The following is a 21,999-nucleotide window of genomic DNA, read 5'->3' on the forward strand; positions in this document are numbered from 1 at the left end:
CAAGACCAGATAATTATCATTTGTTTTCAACATAGATCAAGGTAGGAGAAACATGTATTGGAATAAACAAACAATTTGAGAGTACGAAGAGTACTTGGTTTCAGAACTTCCTAAAGAAGGATTAGATTTTATAATTCTATTACACTAATGAAGCATGTTTAACTACACCTGCCAAACAATGCACAATTTATATAATAACAAGGTTTAAAATGAAAGTAATATTAATCATACACAGCCAGATTGACAATCCACAGGCTGAACCAAACAGGGCTGATCTACTTGTTTATCAGATCATCCACTAGAGCCTATAAAGATTAGGGATGTAGCGAACGGCGTAAAAAATGTTCGCGAACATATTCGCGAACTTGCGTCCAAAAATGCGAACGGTTCGCGAACGTCGCGAACCCCATAGACTTCAATGGGAAGGCGAATTTTAAAAGCTAGAAAATACATTTCTGGCCAGAAAAATGATTTTAAAGTTGTTTAAAGGGTACAACGACCTGGACAGTGGCATGCCAGAGGGGGATCAAGGGCAAAAATGTATCTGAAAAATACATTGTTGACACAGCGCTGCGTTTTGTGCTGTAAAGGGCAGAAATCACACTACGTCACTCAGGTGATGTTTCTGGACACGGAATGTGAAAAAGCTCACACAGCTAGGTGGCACTTGGTTAAAGACTGGGCAAACAATGCCTGCAAGGGCAACGTATACAGTAGTGGATACGGAATATATTATTGCTGCTGTAAAAACATCACTCAGATGATGTTTACGGACACAGAATTATTATTGTTATTTAGACAGAATGTGAAAAAGCTCACACAGCTAGGTGGCACTTGCATACCTCCCAACTGTCCCTCTTTTGACCACTCAACCCCCTGTCCCTCTTTTGTACTGGAAAGTCCCTCTTTTCTCTGCACTGAACAGCCAGAAAAAAACCAGTTTCTAACTTAATTGGCTTTTGGCAGAGAGCTCAGAACAGCTAACAGGTGCAAATAAGATACTTTGTAACAATTTTGACTCTGGTTGGTGCTGGTAGTGGTGAACTACTAGGAGGAGCAGCACACCAGTCCCTCTTTTCTCTGAACTGAACAGCCAGAAAAAAACAGTTTCTAACTTAATTAGCTTTTGGCAGAGAGCTCAGAACAGCTAACAGGTGCAAATAAGATACTTTGTAACAATTTTGACTCTGGTTGGTGCTGGTAGTGGTGAACTACTAGGAGGAGCAGCACACCAGTCCCACTCCCCAACACAGCTAGACTAATAGCACTGGGCTCTTACAGTAGCAAAGTAAAAAAAACAAAAAAGAAAATAAAAGCAGTCCTTACAAGGACTATTGGGTTACAGGCAGCAGTCAGCAGATGAGATCAGAAGCAGTGCCCACAGCAGCTACATACAGAGCACTGCAGTAGAAGGTAGATTACTAGTCAGCACAGCTAACTAACCTAAACTCACTGTCCCTCAAATCCCTGCAGAGTTCTGTCCCTACAATACAGAGCAGTATCAAGTAGTTTACTAGCCAGCAAAGTTACTATCAACTGTCCCTCAAATCACTAAACAGCTCTCTCCCTACACTAGCTCTTCCAAGCACACACAGGCAGAATGAAAAAACGCTGCAGGGCTTCAGTTTATATATGGAAGGGGAGTGGTCCAGGGGGTGTGGGGGTGGTCCAGGAGGGAGAGCTTCCTGATTGGCTGCCATGTATCTGCTGGTCTGGGGTGAGAGGTCAAAAATAAGCGCCAGCTAAGGCGAACCCAAATTGGCGAACGTCACGCGACGTTCGCGAACATTCGGCAGACGCGAACAGCCGATGTTCGCGCGAATTAGTTCGCGGGCGAACAGTCCGCACATCCCTAATAAAGATGAATGCTGCATCAACTTGCCAATGTGCTTCTCATTCAACAAGATTTTCAAACTGGCCCGAATGGTATTTGACCATTTTCAGCAAACAGTACATATTTAAACACTGAAGGCTCTAGTTCAGGAGTGTCCGTACTAAAGCAAGGTCTCATTTAAGTGATGTTGTCCCATTATGATCTACATCCATAAAAGCTTTGTTAGCATTCTGATCCATGGAAAATATGACTTATAGGGGCAGATGTATCAAGGGTCGAATATCGAGGGTTAATTATCCCTCGATATTCGACTGCCGAATTAAAATCCTTCGACTTCGAATATCGAAGTCGAAGGATTTTGCGTAATTCCGTAGATCGAACAATAGAAGGAATAATCGTTCGATCGAACAATTAAATCCTTCGAATCGAATGATTCGAAGGATTTTAATCCATCGATCAAAGGATTATCCTTCGATCAGAAAATTGTTAGCAAGCCTATGGGGACCTTCCTAACATTGGCCTCGGTAGGTTTTAGGTGGCGAACTAGGGGGTCGAAAAATTTTTTAAAGAGACAGTACTTTGATTATCGAATGGTCGAATATTCGAACGATTTTTAGTTCGAATCGTTCAATTCGAAGTCGAAGGTCGTAGTCGAAGGTCGAAGTAGCCAATTCGATGGTCGAAGTAGCCAAAAAAAACATTCGAAAATCGAATTTTTTTCCATCTATTTTTCTCTATTCCTTCACTCGAGCTTAGTGAATGGGCCCCATAATATTGATTTATGAAAACTGTATATTGTTAACTGATATATGTCTTTTGTAACCTTAATGTGATCATTGAAACAGGAGGGTGATATAAACAAGCTGTTTGTTAACCTGTTTGTGTCTTGAGATCTACTTGTCTGGTCTACTGGTAGATCCTGATCTATCTAATGGACACCCCTGCTCAGTTGCTACAAAAATATAAAATATGCTACTATTTGTAGTCCTTGTATGTTGCTGCAAAAGGAAAGACTTAAACCTTACAAAGTCATCTGTTTTCTTTCTATTTGCGGCACCGATAACTAGTCCACTTCCTTCACATTTTCTAACAACCCTTGCTTAAGATATATATCTCCTGCCACTGTGTTTGCTCAGTACATTATTACAGGTTTTATTTATAGGTGTGTGAAAACACCAGTGCCCTGACAAGACATAAATATCTTTAAAGTGAATGGATAAATGTCCTATACATTCAATAATTCATAATATTCGTGGTAAACGAAGAATTTCCACTGCAAAAGAGGCATAATATTTTACCACATAGACCAGGACCAATTTAAGTAATGCGATTAATATCTAAAGGAAACAGACAGAGGCTAAATAGCAAATAAATACAGTGCCAAGCGAGTCTGTTGCTTTTGCCCAACATTGAAAGACTTACCCTTTTAAAACTAGGACAAACAATCACCTCAGTCCCTAAAATGATCTCTATACCGCTTCATCCGCATTTAAATTTTGAAAAAGTGAACTAACAGCCAATCTGGCCATTATATATTAATTCAACTATTTAAAGGGCATGTAAAACCAGAAAAATAAAATCCCATTTTAATTTCTTTAATGAAAAAGAAACCTATCTCCAATATACTTCAATTAAGAAATTTGTACAGTTTTTATAAGAAAACTGACTGTATGCAGTGAAATTCTCCCTTCATTTACTGCTGTGAATAGGAATTGTCAGATGGTCCCTAACTGATGAGCAGGGAAACAATCATACTTATGAACAGCAGGGGGAGCCCCCGCCTTACTTACCAGCCATGCAGAACTCAAGCAGCTTTGTTTATGACGATCCCTAAGCAGCCCAGACCACACTGAGCATGTGCACTTAGTCTTAGTCTTGCAAAGATGTTTAACAAAGTTATAAGATGGTGACCCCCTGTAGCCAACTTTGAAAGCATAAATTATTTGTTTGATTAGGCTTGTGGTGCAGAAAGTTCATGTTTATATTTAGTATACAAAATACAGCATTTCTAACCTTATTCTATTTTAGACTTTACATGCCCTTTAAGGATTGATTCACCTTCAAATTAAGTTTTAGTATGAAGTAGACATACTAAAAACCTGGTGGTCCAATTTAACGAAGCAATTAGGTAGTGTCTTAGATGAGAAGCTGAAGTATGAATAGTAGAACACCTGAATGAACAGGTACATAATAAAAAGTAACAATACCAATAAAATTGCAGCCTTATGGCCCAGCAGATTTTTTGGCTGCTGGGGATAGTGACCTCATTTGTAAGATGAAAAAAGCCTGCAGAAGATGGACAATAATTGTAAAGCATTAAAAAATAATAATAAAGATCTATTTAAAGGTTGCCAAGAATAGGACATTTTATAACATAATATAAAGTTTAAGGTGAACTACCCTAAAAAACACCATAAAAAATGTTTACACTCTATACTACCACAATTAACAGCATTCAAAAATGGATCCTGTCTGTAATATGATCAATGAGCACCATTTTGTAAAGCGACCTGCATGCATTCCCAGTGTGATACATGAAGATAGAAAAATTAGATTTGCAGGGCTGCCATCAGAGGGTACAGGAAGTAACACAGTCAGAACCCCATGACAGGAGGGGTGCATCAAGATGGAAAAGTCTGATGTTTCACAATTGGGAAGACATAAGCTTTGTAGCTACTTTCCAAAGTAGGCCAACATTTCCTCGCAAGGAAACTTCAGGGAGCTTTACATTGCATATGTTCATTAGCAGCAATTTGAATCTTAGCCTATGGGGAGTGAACTCAAAGATTGGTCGTCCTGGATAGAGGAAATTTATCATGGGGTAACTAATCTCCTGGCTGCTCTTCACCCTTCACCAAGTTATCATTATCTCTTGAGGAAAATGCTCTTTTATTCTGATAGATGAAAAAGAATTTTCCACCTTTGACCACTTTCATGACCAACTTGCCACCATTTTATATTTTTACTGATGATACAGCTTTATTTTAATATTTACAATGTATTTAGTGATCATGAAAGCAACATGCGGTTCTATAAACAATCTGTCATAAAGAGAAAAGGGAACACAGAGAATAAAAATCATTCTATGCATGTGAATAAAAATAATTTGCTAGGCATACAAACATCTGGTGAACATTACAAAAGGTCAGATTTGGCTTCTGAATTACTGTCAGCCTAAAACCTCTGCACAATTTCCATTGAAAAACTAGAAGCATCTTTGAAACATTTGCCAAGATTCCAAACTGGAACTGAAACAATCACAAAAATGGTTGCACATGTGACTTTTTGGCAGCAGTCGGAAAACTAATGGTAATGATAACCTCTTCCTCTGTCTTTTTTACTAAGCCAATTTTTCACTCTTCCCCTTCGTGCAGAAGCAACTTCTTTCATCTATTCAACGTTGGCTTCATTCACTGAACTGGTTTATATTCCATCCATTTCCACAGGAGACAGGTAATAAGTAGATGTCCCTTACAATTGTAAGACACTACTTTAACTAATAGTTGCAAAAGCTCATTGACCCCCGTCTTCAGCGCCTTTGATATATTATATAACTATTCCCCTAATTGCTGAGGAGTTTTTTAATTGGAAATCTTAAGCATGCAATGACAAACAGCTTGGAGTAATGGCATGCGTTCAATAACTAACTGCCAGTGGCCTGGAAGTCATCTTTGTTGTACATCAGGTTTCTTTAATTACGTCTTAAGCAAAGAACGATTTATTAATTCCTATTTAATTTAACATGGTCTGTCAATAGATTCTCTCAGCAAGCAATCTACTGTTTAACAAAATATACAGTTGTGTTCAGAATAACAGCAGTCCGAGATCAATCACTGTTTTTGGTAGAAATTATATTTCTACAGGGCAAATAATTTATTAGTAGTTGCAGCAGAGCAAGAGAAAACCAACTAACCCAACAGTCATGACATTCATGCTGCTGATTCTGTGTAATTGAATCATTCATGAGACTCGTTCAAAATAATAGCAATGTTCCAAATAATAATAGATTGTTCTTAATAATAGCAGTGTGGACTTTAATTAGTGAGGTCATTCATTCTGTGAAAAACAGGTGTCAGTTATGGTCCTTATTTAAGGAAGGAAGGAGCAAATGTTGTGCATGCTGATTATATTGCATTTCTCTCTGTAAATCTGACATTATTCAGAAGAACAACCAAAGCCTGAAAGATGTGGAAGAAAATGGAAAACTACCATTCAAATGGATAGAAGAATAGCCAAAATGGCAAAGACTCGGCCAATGATCAGCTCCAGGAAGATCAAAGAAGATCTAAGGCTACCTTTGAGTATTGTTACAATAAGATGACGTCTGTGTGAAGCCAAGCTATCAGCAAGAATCCCCTGCAAAGTCCCATTGTTGAAAAGACGTGCTAAAGAGGTTACAGTTTGCCAAAGAACACATTGACTGGCCTAAAGAGAAATGGTACAACATGTTGTGGACTGATGAAAGCAACATTGATCGTTTTTGGGTCTAGGGGCCGCAGACAGTTTATCAGACAACTCACAAACACAGAATTCAAGTCACAGTACAGAGTGAAGACAGTGAAACATGGTGGCACAAGCATCATGATATGGGGATGTTTCTCATACTATGTTGTTGGGCCTATTTATCACATACCAGGGATCATGGATCAGTTTCAATACATTAAAATACTTTAAGAGGTCATGTTGCCTTATGCTGACGAGGAAATGCCCTTGAAATGGGAGTTTCAACAAGACAATAGCACCAAACAGTAAAGGAGCAACATCTTGGTTCCAGACCAACAAGATTATGTTATGGAGTAGCCAGCTCAAATTACAGACTTTAATCCAATAGAAAACTTGTGGGGTGACATCAAAAATGCTGTTTCTGAGGCAAAACCAAGAAATGCAGAGAATGTAACAAGTGCAGTTTGCTTTGATCTTGGAGTGATAAACTACTATGTATATGATTGGGCTTTGGTATACTTGCAAAGAATATAAACAATCAGCACAATGGGAAGTAATGGCACATAAAAACAGCATAAAACTAGGTCTTGCCATTGTTTAACAAGATAACATTCTTCCCATGCCTCAATATGAATTTCCCGGTCATTTAGATAAATAAAATACAAGGCTTGCTGCAGCATGCATTTAATAAATTACTGATCAAGCATACGCTATAAGGATTTCATCTGTGACCAAATTAATCACATGGATGTTGTTTTTTAATGGTTCACCCAGCTCTGCATTATGGAAATGATCCTTGGGTTTTGTCAGTGACAGTTTCCCTTTAGAAAAAGAATACGCCACTAATCTCAGGTAAAACGAAAAACTATAAATCAGAAATATTTCTGAATTAAGACACTGAGGGAGTTATTTATTAAAGTCTAAATGTTCAAAATTCGAATTCTCGTTTTTTGTTTACTATAAAATCTAAATCAAATTTTTCAAGATTTATTTTCCCCCAAGGCTGCAAAAAGTCAGAATCCAAAAATACTCTATCTTCAACCTGTGGAGGTCCTGTATGCAGTAAGTCAATGGCAGAGGTCTTAATTGCAAATATAAGATATTATTGTCTGCGCTGGGTTTTGTACAATAATTCCAATATTTTGAGCATACTGTATCTATCGATTCCACAAAAAAATTTGACTTTTCGGGTGTCAAATCCGAAAAATTCGGGTTTTTCACACGGCAATCCGAAAAAGTCAAGGTTTTTGTCAATCTGATTTTTTCGTACTTTTTTATTGATAAGGGGTAAAACGTGGATTTTGGTCAGACTTTTTTTATTTAAAAAATCAGAAAAATTCAGATTTTGTTATAACCCCCTGAATGTCAAAATTACATTTTCTTTCATAAGACATTTTTTTTTTCATAAGTCACATGTTTATTATTTATTTTTAAGAGTCTCAAATGAATATAACCCACAAACCAACAAGGCAAATAATGACATTTAGTGGCCAAGGCCTATTCCTTTTGGTCAGGGAGCCACAGTCCTGAACATTTATTTATCCTAAACTTAAATAACTGCTTCAGATTTCCACTTGGATTGACTAAAGCCTAACAAGTTGGTGGAGGTACGAGATCTGTTATCCGGAATGCTTGTGACCAGAGGTTTTCTGCAGAAATAATCTTTTGATCACCAAACCTTTATTCTTTTGATCACCATACCTTAAGTTTACTACAAATAATTTAAGTATTAAATAAACTCAATAGGATTACTTTGCCACAGTCCTTTAGCAGGGAAGATCTGTGTCTCCAAAGATGCCCCAGTAGCTCCCCATCTTCTTTTCTGCTGATTCACTGCACATGCTCTGTGCTGCTGTCACTTACTGAGCTTAGGGACCCACTCACAATATACAGTACACATAGAATAGAAATGTCTCAATAAACAGCTGATTAGTAATTAATACAGATAATTACTACATGGCAGCATCAGAATTTAATAATCAGCCCTGTAGCATCAGCTTATATTACAAACAAACCTCATTTTCTGCTTGATTATTTGTGACGACCCCTAAGCTTAGCTTCTCAACAGCTGCTCAGAGCCCACTGAGCATGTGAGTGTCACAGACACTTTCCAAGATGATGACCCCCTGTGACAGTTTGAAGTTCTGGATCATTGCTGCTATTGACAAGCTGAAACTTTAGGCTGGTGCCAGAAGTTCAGTATATAAAATATGTCATATTTAGCCATATTAATTTTTAGAGTTTAGTTATCCTTTAAAATTAACTCTGTGATTTGTTATTGATTTGTCAGAGATTTCTGGATAACAAATTACAGATAAAGGGTTCTAGTCATCAGTCAGGATAGAAATGTTGCAGCCCTCTATTTTTTCCTGTAGATGGTTACAATATGCCTGAAACTATTTTGTCCAGTACACTTAGGCACATAATCAAATATAACGTAATAGAGCTTGTGAAGATATTTTTAGAGCCTAATAAGCAGTAAAAGAATTTGAAGTAAGCAGTTTTTTCTTATTTCTTTTTCCAAGATATAATCTCTGGTATCTTTTCAGGGATAATGTTAAATTTGATACAAATTGCTCTGGGCATAGAGCTAAAATAAATAATAAAAACAAATAAAATCATATTTGCACCTCCAAATGTGACTAAAATAACTGTTAAATATATATATATTTGTTTTTTAAACCTCTAGTAAATGTTAAAAATGTAAAAACTACATGCTGTTGACAAAGATTTTTGTAAGTCAAACATAAAGAGGCAGATTTACTAAGCTCGAGTGAATAGTTCGAATCCAAAAAAATTTTTAGGATTTTGCACTAAAATCCTTCGAATTTGATATTCGAATTTTACTTCGAGGGTCGAATTTGAGGGTTTTTTAACCCTCGAAATTCAACCCTTGATAAATCTGCCCCAAAATGTGGCTATTTATTAAAGACAGCACTTGGGGAATAGGGATGTCGCGGACTGTTCGCCGGCGAACTTGTTTGCGTGAACATCGGCTGTTCGCGTCCGCCGCAAGTTCGCGAACGTCGCGCGACGTTCGCCATTTTGGGTTCGCCTTACCTGGCGCTTTTTTTTGACCTCTCACCCCAGACCAGCAGATACATGGCAGCCAATCAGGAAGCTCTCCCTCCTGGACCACCCCCACACCCCCTGGACCACTCCCCTTCCATATATAAACTGAAGCCCTGCAGCGTTTTTTCATTCTGCCTGTGTGTGCTTGGAAGAGCTAGTGTAGGGAGAGAGCTGCTAGTGATTTCACTGATTTGAGGGACAGTTGATAGTAAGTTTGCTGGCTAGTAATCTACTTGATACTGCTCTGTATTGGAGGGACAGAAGTCTGCAGGGATTTGAGGGACATTTTAGGGTAGCTTTGCTGGCTAGTAATCTACCTTCTACTGCAGTGCTCTGTATGTAGCTGCCTGCTGTGGGCACTGATCTCTTCTGATCTCATCTGCTGACTGCTGTAATAACCCAATAGTCCTTGTAAGGACTGCTTTTATTTTCTTTTTTGTTGTTTTACTTTGCTACTTTAACAGCCAAGTGCTATTAGTCTAGCAGTGTTGGGGAGTGGGACTGGTGTGCTACTGTGCTGCTCCTAGTAGTTCAGCAGCACCAACCCGAGAATATTTTTTTTTTTTAATATACATATAATTTTTTTTTTATTTTACTTATCTTACTGTTCTTTAAGGTGTCCAGTGCTGTTTGCTGTTCTTCATAGTAGTGCACCAATAGTAGTGCACTTGCAGGCATTATTTGCCCAGTGGCCATCTAGCTGTGTGAGCTTGTTCACATTCTGTCTAAATATCAATAATAATACCGTCTCCAGAAACACCACCTGAGTGACGTTTTTCAAGCAGCAATAATATATTCCGTATCCACCACTGCTGTAGTGTATACGTTGACCTTGTAGGCATTATTTGCCCAGTGTGTTCTTCATTTTCAAACCACTGCCACTTAGCTGTGTGAGCTTGTTCACATTCTGTCTAAATATCAATAATAATACCGTCTCCAGAAACACCAACTGAGTGACGTTTTTCAAGCAGCAATAATATATTCCGTATCCACCACTGCTGTAGTGTATACGTTGACCTTGTAGGCATTATTTGCCCAGTGTGTTCTTCATTTTCAAACCACTGCCACTTAGCTGTGTGAGCTTGTTCACATTCTGTCTAAATATCAATAATAATACCGTCTCCAGAAACACCACCTGAGTGACGTTTTTCAAGCAGCAATAATATATTCCGTATCCACCACTGCTGTAGTGTATACGTTGACCTTGTAGGCATTATTTGCCCAGTGTGTTCTTCATTTTCAAACCACTGCCACTTAGCTGTGTGAGCTTGTTCACATTCTGTCTAAATATCAATAATAATACCGTCTCCAGAAACACCACCTGAGTGACGTTTTTCAAGCAGCAATAATATATTCCGTATCCACCACTGCTGTAGTGTATACGTTGACCTTGTAGGCATTATTTGCCCAGTGTGTTCTTCATTTTCAAACCACTGCCACTTAGCTGTGTGAGCTTGTTCACATTCTGTCTAAATATCAATAATAATACCGTCTCCAGAAACACCACCTGAGTGACGTTTTTCAAGCAGCAATAATATATTCCGTATCCACCACTGCTGTAGTGTATACGTTGACCTTGTAGGCATTATTTGCCCAGTGTGTTCTTCATTTTCAAACCACTGCCACTTAGCTGTGTGAGCTTGTTCACATTCTGTCTAAATATCAATAATAATACCGTCTCCAGAAACACCACCTGAGTGACGTTTTTCAAGCAGCAATAATATATTCCGTATCCACCACTGCTGTAGTGTATACGTTGACCTTGTAGGCATTATTTGCCCAGTGTGTTCTTCATTTTCAAACCACTGCCACTTAGCTGTGTGAGCTTTTTCACATTCTGTCTAAATATCAATAATAATACCGTCTCCAGAAACACCACCTGAGTGACGTTTTTCAAGCAGCAATAATATATTCCGTATCCACCACTGCTGTAGTGTATACGTTGACCTTGTAGGCATTATTTGCCCAGTGTGTTCTTCATTTTCAAACCACTGCCACTTAGCTGTGTGATCTTTTTCACATTCTGTCTAAATATCAATAATAATACCGTCTCCAGAAACACCACCCGAGTGACGTTTTTCAAGCAGCAATAATATATTCCGTATCCACCACTGCTGTAGTGTATACGTTGACCTTGTAGGCATTATTTGCCCAGTGTGTTCTTCATTTTCAAACCACTGCCATCTAGCTCTGTGAGCTTGTTCACATTCTGTCTAAATATCAATAATAATACCGTCTCCAGAAACACCACCCGAGTGACGTTTTTCAGGCAGCAATAATATATTCCGTATCCACTGCTGTAGTAGTGTATACGTTGACCTTGTAGGCCTTGTTTGCCCAGTGTGTTCTTCTTCTTCTTCATTTTCAAACAACTCCCATCTAGCTGTGTGAGCTTGTTCACATTTTGTCTAAATATCAATAATAATACCGTCTCTAGAAACACCACCCGAGTGACGTTTTTCAAGCAGCAATAATATATTCCGTATCCACCACTGCTGTAGTGTATACGTTGACCTTGTAGGCATTATTTGCCCAGTGTGTTCTTCATTTTCAAACCACTGCCACTTAGCTGTGTGAGCTTGTTCACATTCTGTCTAAATATCAATAATAATACCGTCTCCAGAAACACCACCTGAGTGACGTTTTTCAAGCAGCAATAATATATTCCGTATCCACCACTGCTGTAGTGTATACGTTGACCTTGTAGGCATTATTTGCCCAGTGTGTTCTTCATTTTCAAACCACTCCCATCTAGCTCTGTGAGCTTGTTCACATTCTGTCTAAATATCAATAATAATACCGTCTCCAGAAACACCACCTGAGTTGTTGTTGTTTTTGTTTTAAAAATAATGCCAGGCAAAGGCAGGCCGCCACGCAGAGGCACTAGGGGCCGTGCTGCTATGCTATCCTGTGGCCCTAGGAAATTGCCCAGTTTTAAAAAGGCAACTGAACTCCCAAAATGCTGAAGAGGTAGTTGACTGGCTTACACAGCACACCCCATCCTCTACCGTTTCTAACTTTACCACAACATCCTCATCCTCCACTGCTATGGGCACCCCACGTAACACTTCCTCCACCACCGGCGCCCCTTCTTCACTGGAGTCAGAGGAGTTATTTTCACATGAGTTTCTTGAACTGAGTGATGCGCAACCATTATTGGCAGAAGAAGATGAAGGAGATGAGGACGTTACACCAGATTTAATTCTGGCAGAGAACACAACAGAGATGGACATAATGAGTGATGACGAGGAGGTCCCCGCTGCTGCTTCCTTCTGTGAGCTGTTAGAAGAAATTGATGCATCTGAGGAGAATGATGATGAGGAGATTGATGTTTTGTGGGTGCCCAGTAGAAGAGAGCAAGAGGAGGATAGTTCAGATGGAGAGACGGAGAGTCAGAGAGGCAGGAGGAGAATAAGACTTAGAAGAAGCCGGGAGGACAGCTCGCAGGGAACAGTAGGGCAACAACATGTATCGGCACCTGTGGTCAGCCGGCCAACGCACCCGCCATTGCCGCCAACGCCGCCGACTTCTACTTTTACCCCCAGATTGCCAGCCTCAAAAAGGTCAGCAGTGTGGGATTTTTTTAATGTGTGTGCCTCTGACAAAAGCGTTGTAATTTGCAATGAGTGCAGTCAGAAACTGAGTCTTGGGAAGCCCAACAGCCACATAGGTACAACTTCTATGCGAAGGCACATGAACGGCAAGCACAAAGCACTTTGGGAGCAACACCTCAAAGGCAACAGGCAAACTAAAAGCCACCCTCCTTCTGGTCCAGCATCTTACTGCTCTACCTCTGCTGTCCTTGACCCGTCTGAACCACCCTCCACTCCGCCTTCCACCTTGACCACCAGTTCCCATTCCCAGTCATCTGCCCCCAGCCAAGTTTCTGTGAGGGCCATGTTTGAGCGTAAGAAGCCAATGTCTGCGAGTCACCCCCTTGCCCGGCGTCTGACAGCTGGCTTGTCTGCACTCTTAGCCCGCCAGCTTTTACCATACCAGCTGGTGGACTCTGAGGCCTTCCGCAAATTTGTAGCAATTGGGACACCGCAGTGGAAGGTACCCAGCCGCAATTTTTTTTCAAAAAAGGGAATACCACACCTGTACCACCATGTGCAGAGCCAAGTCACCGCATCTCTGTCACTTAGTGTTGGGCCAAAGGTCCATATGACTACTGACGCATGGTCCTCCAAGCATGGTCAGGGCAGGTATGTCACCTACACTGCCCACTGGGTGAACTTGGTCATGGCTGGGAAGCAGGAAATGTGTGGCTCAACAACGACAGTGGAGTTGGTGTCACCGCCACGGATTGCACGCGGTTCTGCCACCACCTCTACTCCTCCTTCGCTCTCTACCTCGTCTTCTTCCTCTTCTTCGTCCTCTGCTGCTGGGTCCTCCTCCTCCTCCACACCTGTGCACCCCCAGCTCCCCCTAGGCTATTCGACGTGCCAGGTACGCCGTTGTCATGCTGTCTTGGGGATGACGTGCCTGGAAAGCAAAAACCATACCGGATCTGTACTCCTGTCATCTCTGCAGTCACAGGCCGATCGGTGGCTGACCCCACACCAACTGAAGATCGGAAAAGTGGTGTGTGACAATGGAAGCAATCTGTTGGCAGCACTGAGACTGGGCAATTTAACACATGTGCCCTGCATGGCACATGTTCTGAATTTAATAGTACAACGTTTTGTCTCAAAGTACCCAGGATTCCAGGACGTTCTCAGGCAGTCCAGGAAGGTGTCGGCCCATTTCAGACGTTCCTATACAGCCATGGCACACCTTGCTGACATTCAGCAGCGGTACAACATGCCAGTCAGGCGTTTGATTTGCGACAGCCAGACTCGCTGGAATTCAACGCTCCTCATGTTGGAACGTCTGCTGCAACAACAAAGAGCCGTCAACGAATACCTGTTTGAACTGGGTGGTAGGACTGGATCTGCAGAGCTGGGGATTTTTTTCCCCCGTTACTGGGTGCTTATGCGCGATGCCTGCAGGCTCATGCGCCCTTTTGAAGAGGTTACAAACATGGTCAGTCGCACCGAAGGCACCATCAGCGACCTAATACCCTTTGCTTTCTTCCTGGAGCGTGCCGTGCGACGAGTGACAGATGAGGCTGTAGACCAGCGTGACGAGGAGCAGGAAGCGCACGATTTCTGGTCGGAATCACCAGAACGAACCCAGGCACCTGCTGCAACGCAGGGAGAGGTGTCAGAAGTGGAGTCAGAGGAGGAAGGTGGCTTTGTGGAGGAGGAGGACCAACAGGAGCAGGCTTCCCAGGGGGCTAGTGGTGACCTTTTGGGGACCCCTGGTCTTGTACGTGGCTGGGGGGAGGAGACCGTGGATGATGCAGTCCTTGATAACGAGGAAGCGGAGATGGATACCTCTGCATACAACCTTGTGAGAATGGGGTCTTTCATGCTGTCATGCCTGTTGAAGGACCCCCGTATCAAGAGGCTTAAGGAGAAGGACCTGTACTGGGTCGCGACTCTACTAGACCCTCGGTACAAGCATAAAGTGGCAGAAATGTTACCAACATACCACAAGTCTGAAAGGATGCTGCATTTACAAACCAGCCTGCAAAACATGTTGTACAATGCTTTTAAGGGTGATGTCACTTCAGGAACTCATCAACATTCCAGGGGCAGAGGTGCCAGTAATCCTGCCACGAGCACACCTGCAAGGACAAAGCACTTTGGCCACTCTGTAACGTCAGACATGCAAATGTTTTTCAGTCCAAGGCAGCGGCAGAACCCTTCGGGATCCACCCTCAAAGAACGCCTCGACCGACAGGTAGCGGACTACCTGGCATTAACTGCAGATATCGACACTCTGAGGAGCGATGAACCCCTGGACTACTGGGTGCGCAGGCTTGATCTGTGGCCAGAGCTGTCACAATTTGCCATGAACCTCTTGTCTTGCCCCGCCTCAAGTGTCCTCTCAGAAAGGACCTTCAGTGCAGCAGGAGGGATTGTAACTGAGAAGAGAACTCGCCTAGGTCACAAAAGTGTGGATTACCTGACCTTTATTAAAATGAATGAGGGGTGGATCTCGGAGGGTTACTGCACGCCGGAAGACTTGTTCTGAGTTTCTGATTCTGACTCCCCATGCAGCTGTCCTTCTCTGCACGCCTCATGACTCCACATACAGCTGTCCTTTAGCGTCCTCCTCCCTCCACCACCGTTACAAACTAGGGTGCAAACCCTACTGGTTTAATTTGAATCCAGGTAAATCCTGAGTTTTTCTGGCCTCTGTGCTTCAGTGGCTGCGACCAAAAAAAACAGAATATTTTCAGCATTTATATGGCATATTTTTTCTGGCCTCTGTGCTTCAGTGGCTGTGACAAAAAAAATGAATATTTTCAGCATTTATATGGCATATTTTTTCTGGCCTCTGTGCTGCAGTGGCTGCGACAAAAAAAAATTAATATTGTTTGCATTTATATGGCATATTTTTTCTGGCCTCTGTGCTGCAGTGGCTGCGACCAAAAAAAACAGAATATTTTCAGCATTTATATGGCATATTTTTTCTGGCCTCTGTGCTTCAGTGGCTGTGACAAAAAAATGAATATTTTCAGCATTTATATGGCATATTGTTTCGGCCTCTGTGCTTCAGTGGCTGCGACAAAAATAAATGAATATTTTCAGCATTTATATGGCATATTTTTTCTGGCCTCTGTGCTTCAGTGGCTGCGACCAAAAAAAACAGAATATTTTCAGCATTTATATGGCATATTTTTTCTGGCCTCTGTGCTTCAGTGGCTGTGACAAAAAATGAATATTTTCAGCATTTATATGGCATATTGTTTCGGCCTCTGTGCTTCAGTGGCTGCGACAAAAATAAATGAATATTTTCAGCATTTATATGGCATATTTTTTCTGGCCTCTGTGCTTCAGTGGCTGCGGCCAAAAAAAACAGAATATTTTCAGCATTTATATGGCATATTTTTTCTGGCCTCTGTGCTTCAGTGTCTGCGACAAAAAAAATTTATATTGTTAGCATTTATATGGCATATTTTTCCTGGCCTCTGTGCTGCAGTGGCTGCGACAAAAAAAAATTAATATTGTTTGCATTTATATGGCATATTTTTTCTGGCCTCTGTGCTGCAGTGGCTGCGACAAAAAAAAATTAATATTGTTTGCATTTATATGGCATATTTTTTCTGGCCTCTGTGCTGCAGTGGCTGCCACAAAAAAAAATTAATATTTTCAGCATTTATATGGCATATTGTTTCTGGACTTCTGGTTCAGTGGCTGCGACAAAAAAAACATAATTTTTCAGGAAAGTACACATGCCTAATTTTTCAGGGTTCTGCAACAGTGGCAAAATCGCATCTTTTATGGTCACCGCAGGTGATCAATAAAGTAGACCAAAACTGGGCCCACACTGCAGAATCAGTGTTTTTTGGTTCACTTCACTGTACATTGAATTACCTCTGCCTGACCGTGCACGTGCGCACAAGCACGGTGACTGCTAAACACACCACTACAGAAATATTGCCACCAACAGGACGAACATCCTGGAGGTGACAAGCAACTAGTAATTAAAAACTATTATTTGCTCACTTGACGGTATCATTCATTAAAGCTCTTTGCGTCTTTTTGCGTTGCAGTAAGCACCGCGTTTCGTCTTTGCGTGTGAACAGGCTGTAACCTTTACACGACTTGATTGGCATGTAGACGCCGGACGTTTTAAAGCATTTTATTACACAGGTTTAGAAATGTAGTGTGATTTCTGCCCTTTACAGCACAAAACGCAGCGCTGTGTCAACAATGGATTTTTTAGAAACATTTTTGCCCTTGATCCCCCTCTGGCATGCCACTGTCCAGGTCGTTGCACCCTTTAAACAACTTTAAAATCATTTTTCTGGCCAGAAATGTCTTTTCTAGCTTTTAAAATTCGCCTTCCCATTGAAGTCTATGGGGTTCGCGACGTTCGCGAACCGTTCGCATTTTTGACGCAAGTTCGCGAATATGTTCGCGAACATTTTTTCCGACGTTCGCTACATCCCTATTGGGGAAACCAGGATTCCCTTCACTTCAGTCTGGTTTAGGATTTGTCCGGACAGTCCTAAAATGTACATATTATCAAAGATGGTAAATTCGACACAGTGGGGTCTATTTATTAAATCTTACATTTTTCTAGTTACGTTTTTAATGGGAAAACTTGAATTTTGAAAAACCCCTCGAATTTTTCAAAGCTTCAAAGCTGCTAAAAATTTGAATCCCAAAATACTCCAGCTAAAGCCTGTCGAAGTCATAAAAAAAGTCAATGGCAGATGGTCCCTTTGGAATTGGTAAATTTTTTGCCTTCATGTTTTTCTGCATTTTCAGGGCAACAATTAAAAAAAAGTTGCACGATTCATATTGTCGCACGAATTTGTCAAGACTTTTCTCAAACAGACACTTTTTAATCTGAATTATTAGTAAAATAAAAAAATTCATTTAAGTAAATAGGCACTAATGTATTCCACTGTTTTAAGCAGCTAAACGGTCATGATTTTTTTAAAAATACTTATATAAGAATTGTGTTCTAGGTTATATAGACCAGTTGTACTCAATTGCAAGACAAGTAATTTAAAATAATTTCAAAACTTTAAAACCCTTTTGAATGCATATGACATTCACTGCATGATTGTTCTATTTGCTGTTCTTGTAGATGCACCAAATGCAGGATTTAGTCAACGGCCTGGTATCTAAGGTCAGGTTCAGTTTGATTCAATACTATAGTCATCCCAAAATGATTATTATACAAGTGAATGAAAAGCAATGAATTAAATGACTATAATGCATAATAAACTGCAAAACTATAAGTTTAAAAGTAATACAACTCATCTTTTATATTGTTTGTTGTGATTATACAAATCTCATATTGCTCACATTTATCTAGTGTGGAAGAAAGTGAACTCACGAGAAATACCATGTGCGCATGTGCCAAATACAAAGACTAACAATTACGTGTGCGTTGCCATCGTGGTCTTGAGAGCAGAGCAATGCATTTCAGGTTGTGCTCTTTCTATACTTACTGCTTTTCTGAAATCATACATCAGCAAATGCATATTTCAGAGACTTGCCTGCACTATTAACCTGTATTGAGTTATAAGAAGGAACTGCTCCTCATTGGAAGACTATGAAAGAGAATCAAATCTCCTCATTTCACGATTTTTCAAAAAGGATTATGAGAAAGATCTTCTTCTCAAAGCTAAAAATCAGGCAGTACTTAAAGATAGAGATACACTCTTGGATATTAAAGAGAATGTAAATATGATGTCACTCTACAAAAGTCCAAAAAGGGAAAATGAAAAGCAAAGGGAAAAGAAAGAAACATAAATGAGACAATTCGAATCGCATTTTTTGTACGGCTTATAACCCCTATCCAGGGGCATAACTACAGAGGAAGCAGACCCTGCGGCTGCTGGGGGACCCAGGAGGTATAGGGGCCCTATAAGGCCCTAATTCATATTCAATGTCAATAAATATTGCTAAAACCTTTAGACATTTTGGGGGCCTGAAAAATATATTGCTGTGGGGACCAATAATATCTTGTTACTCCACTGCCCCCATCATAAAGAAATTGTAGCTATCTTAAATAGACATTGGAATAACTTTCCTTAAGGACCCTATTCTTAAATGTTTTGGGGGAATACCCCACAGGTATCATTTCAGAAAACCAGAAGTATAAAGAATATACTAGCCCCCGTAAACTAGAGAAACATGCTAAATAAAGCCTTCAAATTTTGTATTTGACATCAAACATTGTGCGTTATCGGATGCGCTATTTAGATGCAACCAAATGTGCGGCTACATTATTGAAATTGGGTTTTATATATATATATATATATATATATATATATATATATATATATATAAATAAAACTAAATGTGCGACCATGTTATCAGCATTTTAATAACGGTTTTCGTTTTTGAGGAATTTTTATTGATTGTGTACCCCCTGAAGAAGTTGATGAAACGTTCTCATGTGGTTAATTGATGACTACATGATTGTAAATGCATTTTATTCTTAATATATTACGTTTTTCAAAGAGATTACACTAGGGGAGCACGCCCTTCTTGCAATTTGTTCCATATCGAACCATATCTTTCCTTGTCCTTTAAAGTTAAATTCACAGCTAGTAATGAATTTATTTCTCCAGTTAAAAATGTTTTTCAGATGATGCAATTTTCTAAACATGCAAATTAGGGTTTGGATTTGGCCACATTTTTTTTGGCAAGCTGTAAACATTCTGCATTTGTAAGGCTGCACCACTATGGGCACAGCCTTGTTACAGTACATATTGTTATTGTTTAATTTATTTATTTTTAATTGTTTGATACCATGAACTCACTTTAAAATTATAGCTACAACACCAGCACCTTATTTAATTCATATAAGAACCATGAACTTTTAGATTATTCATCAATTGTGTGTAGATACATTTTATTGAAAGTCACAGCACCTAATTTATAGCACTTAAGCACTTTAATCATAATTATTTGTATTAACACAATCGATGAAATTAATTAACCATAAATATCTGTCATGTCACTGTGCAAACTCTGGCTCTGATTTTCAAATAAAAAGCTGTTCTAGAATCTGGTTGAATTGCCTTAAAAAGGTCTTTTTTTGTTATTTTGCTTCATAATTACAGGTTAATGGGTTTCAGTATAACAAATCCAATACGTGTGTGTGTTTAATCAGACAGAGATGTTAATGTGCAATACAGATATGGAACCTGTTATCCAGAGTGATCAAGACCTGAAGTTTTCCAGATACTGGATCTTTTCATAATTTGGATCTTCATACCTTAAGTCTTCTAGAAAATCATGTAAACATTACATAAACCCAATAGGCTGTGTTTGCTTCCAAAAAGGATTAATTTTATCTTCGTTTGGATCAAGTACAAGATACTGTTTTATTATTACAGAGAAAAGGGAAATTTAAAAAGGTTGGATTATTTGATCATAATGGAGTCTATGGGAGACGGCCTTTCCATAATTTGGAGCTTTCTGGATAATGGGTTTCCGGATAACAGATCGCACACTTGTATAAGTGACATTGAAAATCAGCATATCCGCATGCTTTACATCACTGCTGTCCAACTGATAGCTCACGACCCCCTCTTGTGAGGCCCCCACATGAAAGTCTGCCTGCAGTGATTCCTTCCCTTGTGTAAGCTTTAAAAGGTATCAATTCTAAGATTAACTGGCCCCTGCATTGTTTGAACCTCAAATTCAGACAGTAAACTCCTGCATTGTTCACACCTGTAACACCTCTATTGTTCACACCCATAAAGCCCTGTACTGTTCACATCTCAGTGCCCACATTGTTCACCTGTTCAAACCTCAAACTGCTGGAGAGGCACCAGCACTGTGTCACTGTATGTAGCATAGTATGAACTGTTGAGTCCTGACTATATATATATATATATATATATATATATATATATATATATATATATATATATATATATATAGTTGCAAAACATCGGGTTTGGAATTTTTTTTTTACTGTTTCACAATGTGATGATTTAGATCATCATTCTGACTTGTTATTTTTTTGTTGTTGTGTACAAGTGATAGAAATGCCTTTGTTGCTGTGATGAATCCTACAAAAGCTAATTAGCACTTTAATAAATGTTTTAATGATTTTATATTGCATGCATGCCAGTTTGGATGTCATATGCATGAACACTTCATTCAACCCCCCCCCCTTCCATTATAAATTTGAAAACACATTGTTTGAAGTGCAATATTTCTCATTATCACCAGTTTGGAATTTTGGTACTAATTTGTAAGTATTCTCGCCAGACTGAAGTCTCTTCAGTTTATCATTAATACATTCACGGATAGTTTGAAGAATATTAAATACAACAAAACACCGGCTCCTGAACTTTGTGACTCTGCTTTTTCTCAATTTATAAACAGAATTAACAAATATTAATTTCAATATAGACCATAAGACAATTCAATGGCATATAATTCATAGCGTTAGTTTAATCAGAGGATTGACAGTAACCATCTGTGAACAACCAATAAGCCCATTTCTACAGTTTTGTATTAAATATAGAATTCGTTCATTCAATTACATATATAATCACTATGACCAAGAGATATTATACTTTTATAGAAAATCATCTATGTGGCACTGTTTCAAAAAGGGAAAATCTTAGATGACAAATTTCAGCATCAAAATGTGTGAGTGTAAATAGAAACCCACCACTTAATATCTACTGTAACATCACTGTATAGCCTCCTGTTCATTTCCTAGTACAGGTATGGGACCTGTTAGTCAGAATGCTCGGGACCTGGGGTTTTCCAGATAACGGATCTTTCCATAACTTGGGTCTTCATGCCTTAAGTCTACTAGAAATTCATTTAAACATTGAATAAACCAAATAGGCTGTTTTTGCTTCCAATAAGGATTAATTATATCTTATTTGGGATCAAGTACAAGCTACTGTTTTATTATTACAGAGAAAAAGGAAATCATTTTTAAAAATTTGGATTATTTGGATAAAATGAAGTCTATGGGAGATAGCCATTCCGTAATTCTGAGCTTTCTGGATATCCGGTTTCCGGATAAGAGATCCTATACCTGTATAAAATAAAGGAAGCGTGCGTATTTTAATAGATCTGCCTCTAACACCACCACTCTGG

The 21,999-nt window shown here is 39.6% G+C and overlaps 1 protein-coding gene across 1 annotated transcript in view; it reads right to left on the minus strand.

The window, feature by feature from the left end:
* The window catches only part of LOC121399101 (COMM domain-containing protein 10-like), a 176,769-nt gene that overhangs the window by 147,213 nt on the left and 7,557 nt on the right, over positions 1-21,999 (minus strand). The gene's annotated exons all lie outside the window — the stretch shown is intronic.

This window comes from Xenopus laevis, chromosome 1S (genome assembly GCF_017654675.1).
Source record: "Xenopus laevis strain J_2021 chromosome 1S, Xenopus_laevis_v10.1, whole genome shotgun sequence".
Lineage (NCBI taxonomy): Eukaryota > Metazoa > Chordata > Amphibia > Anura > Pipidae > Xenopus > Xenopus laevis.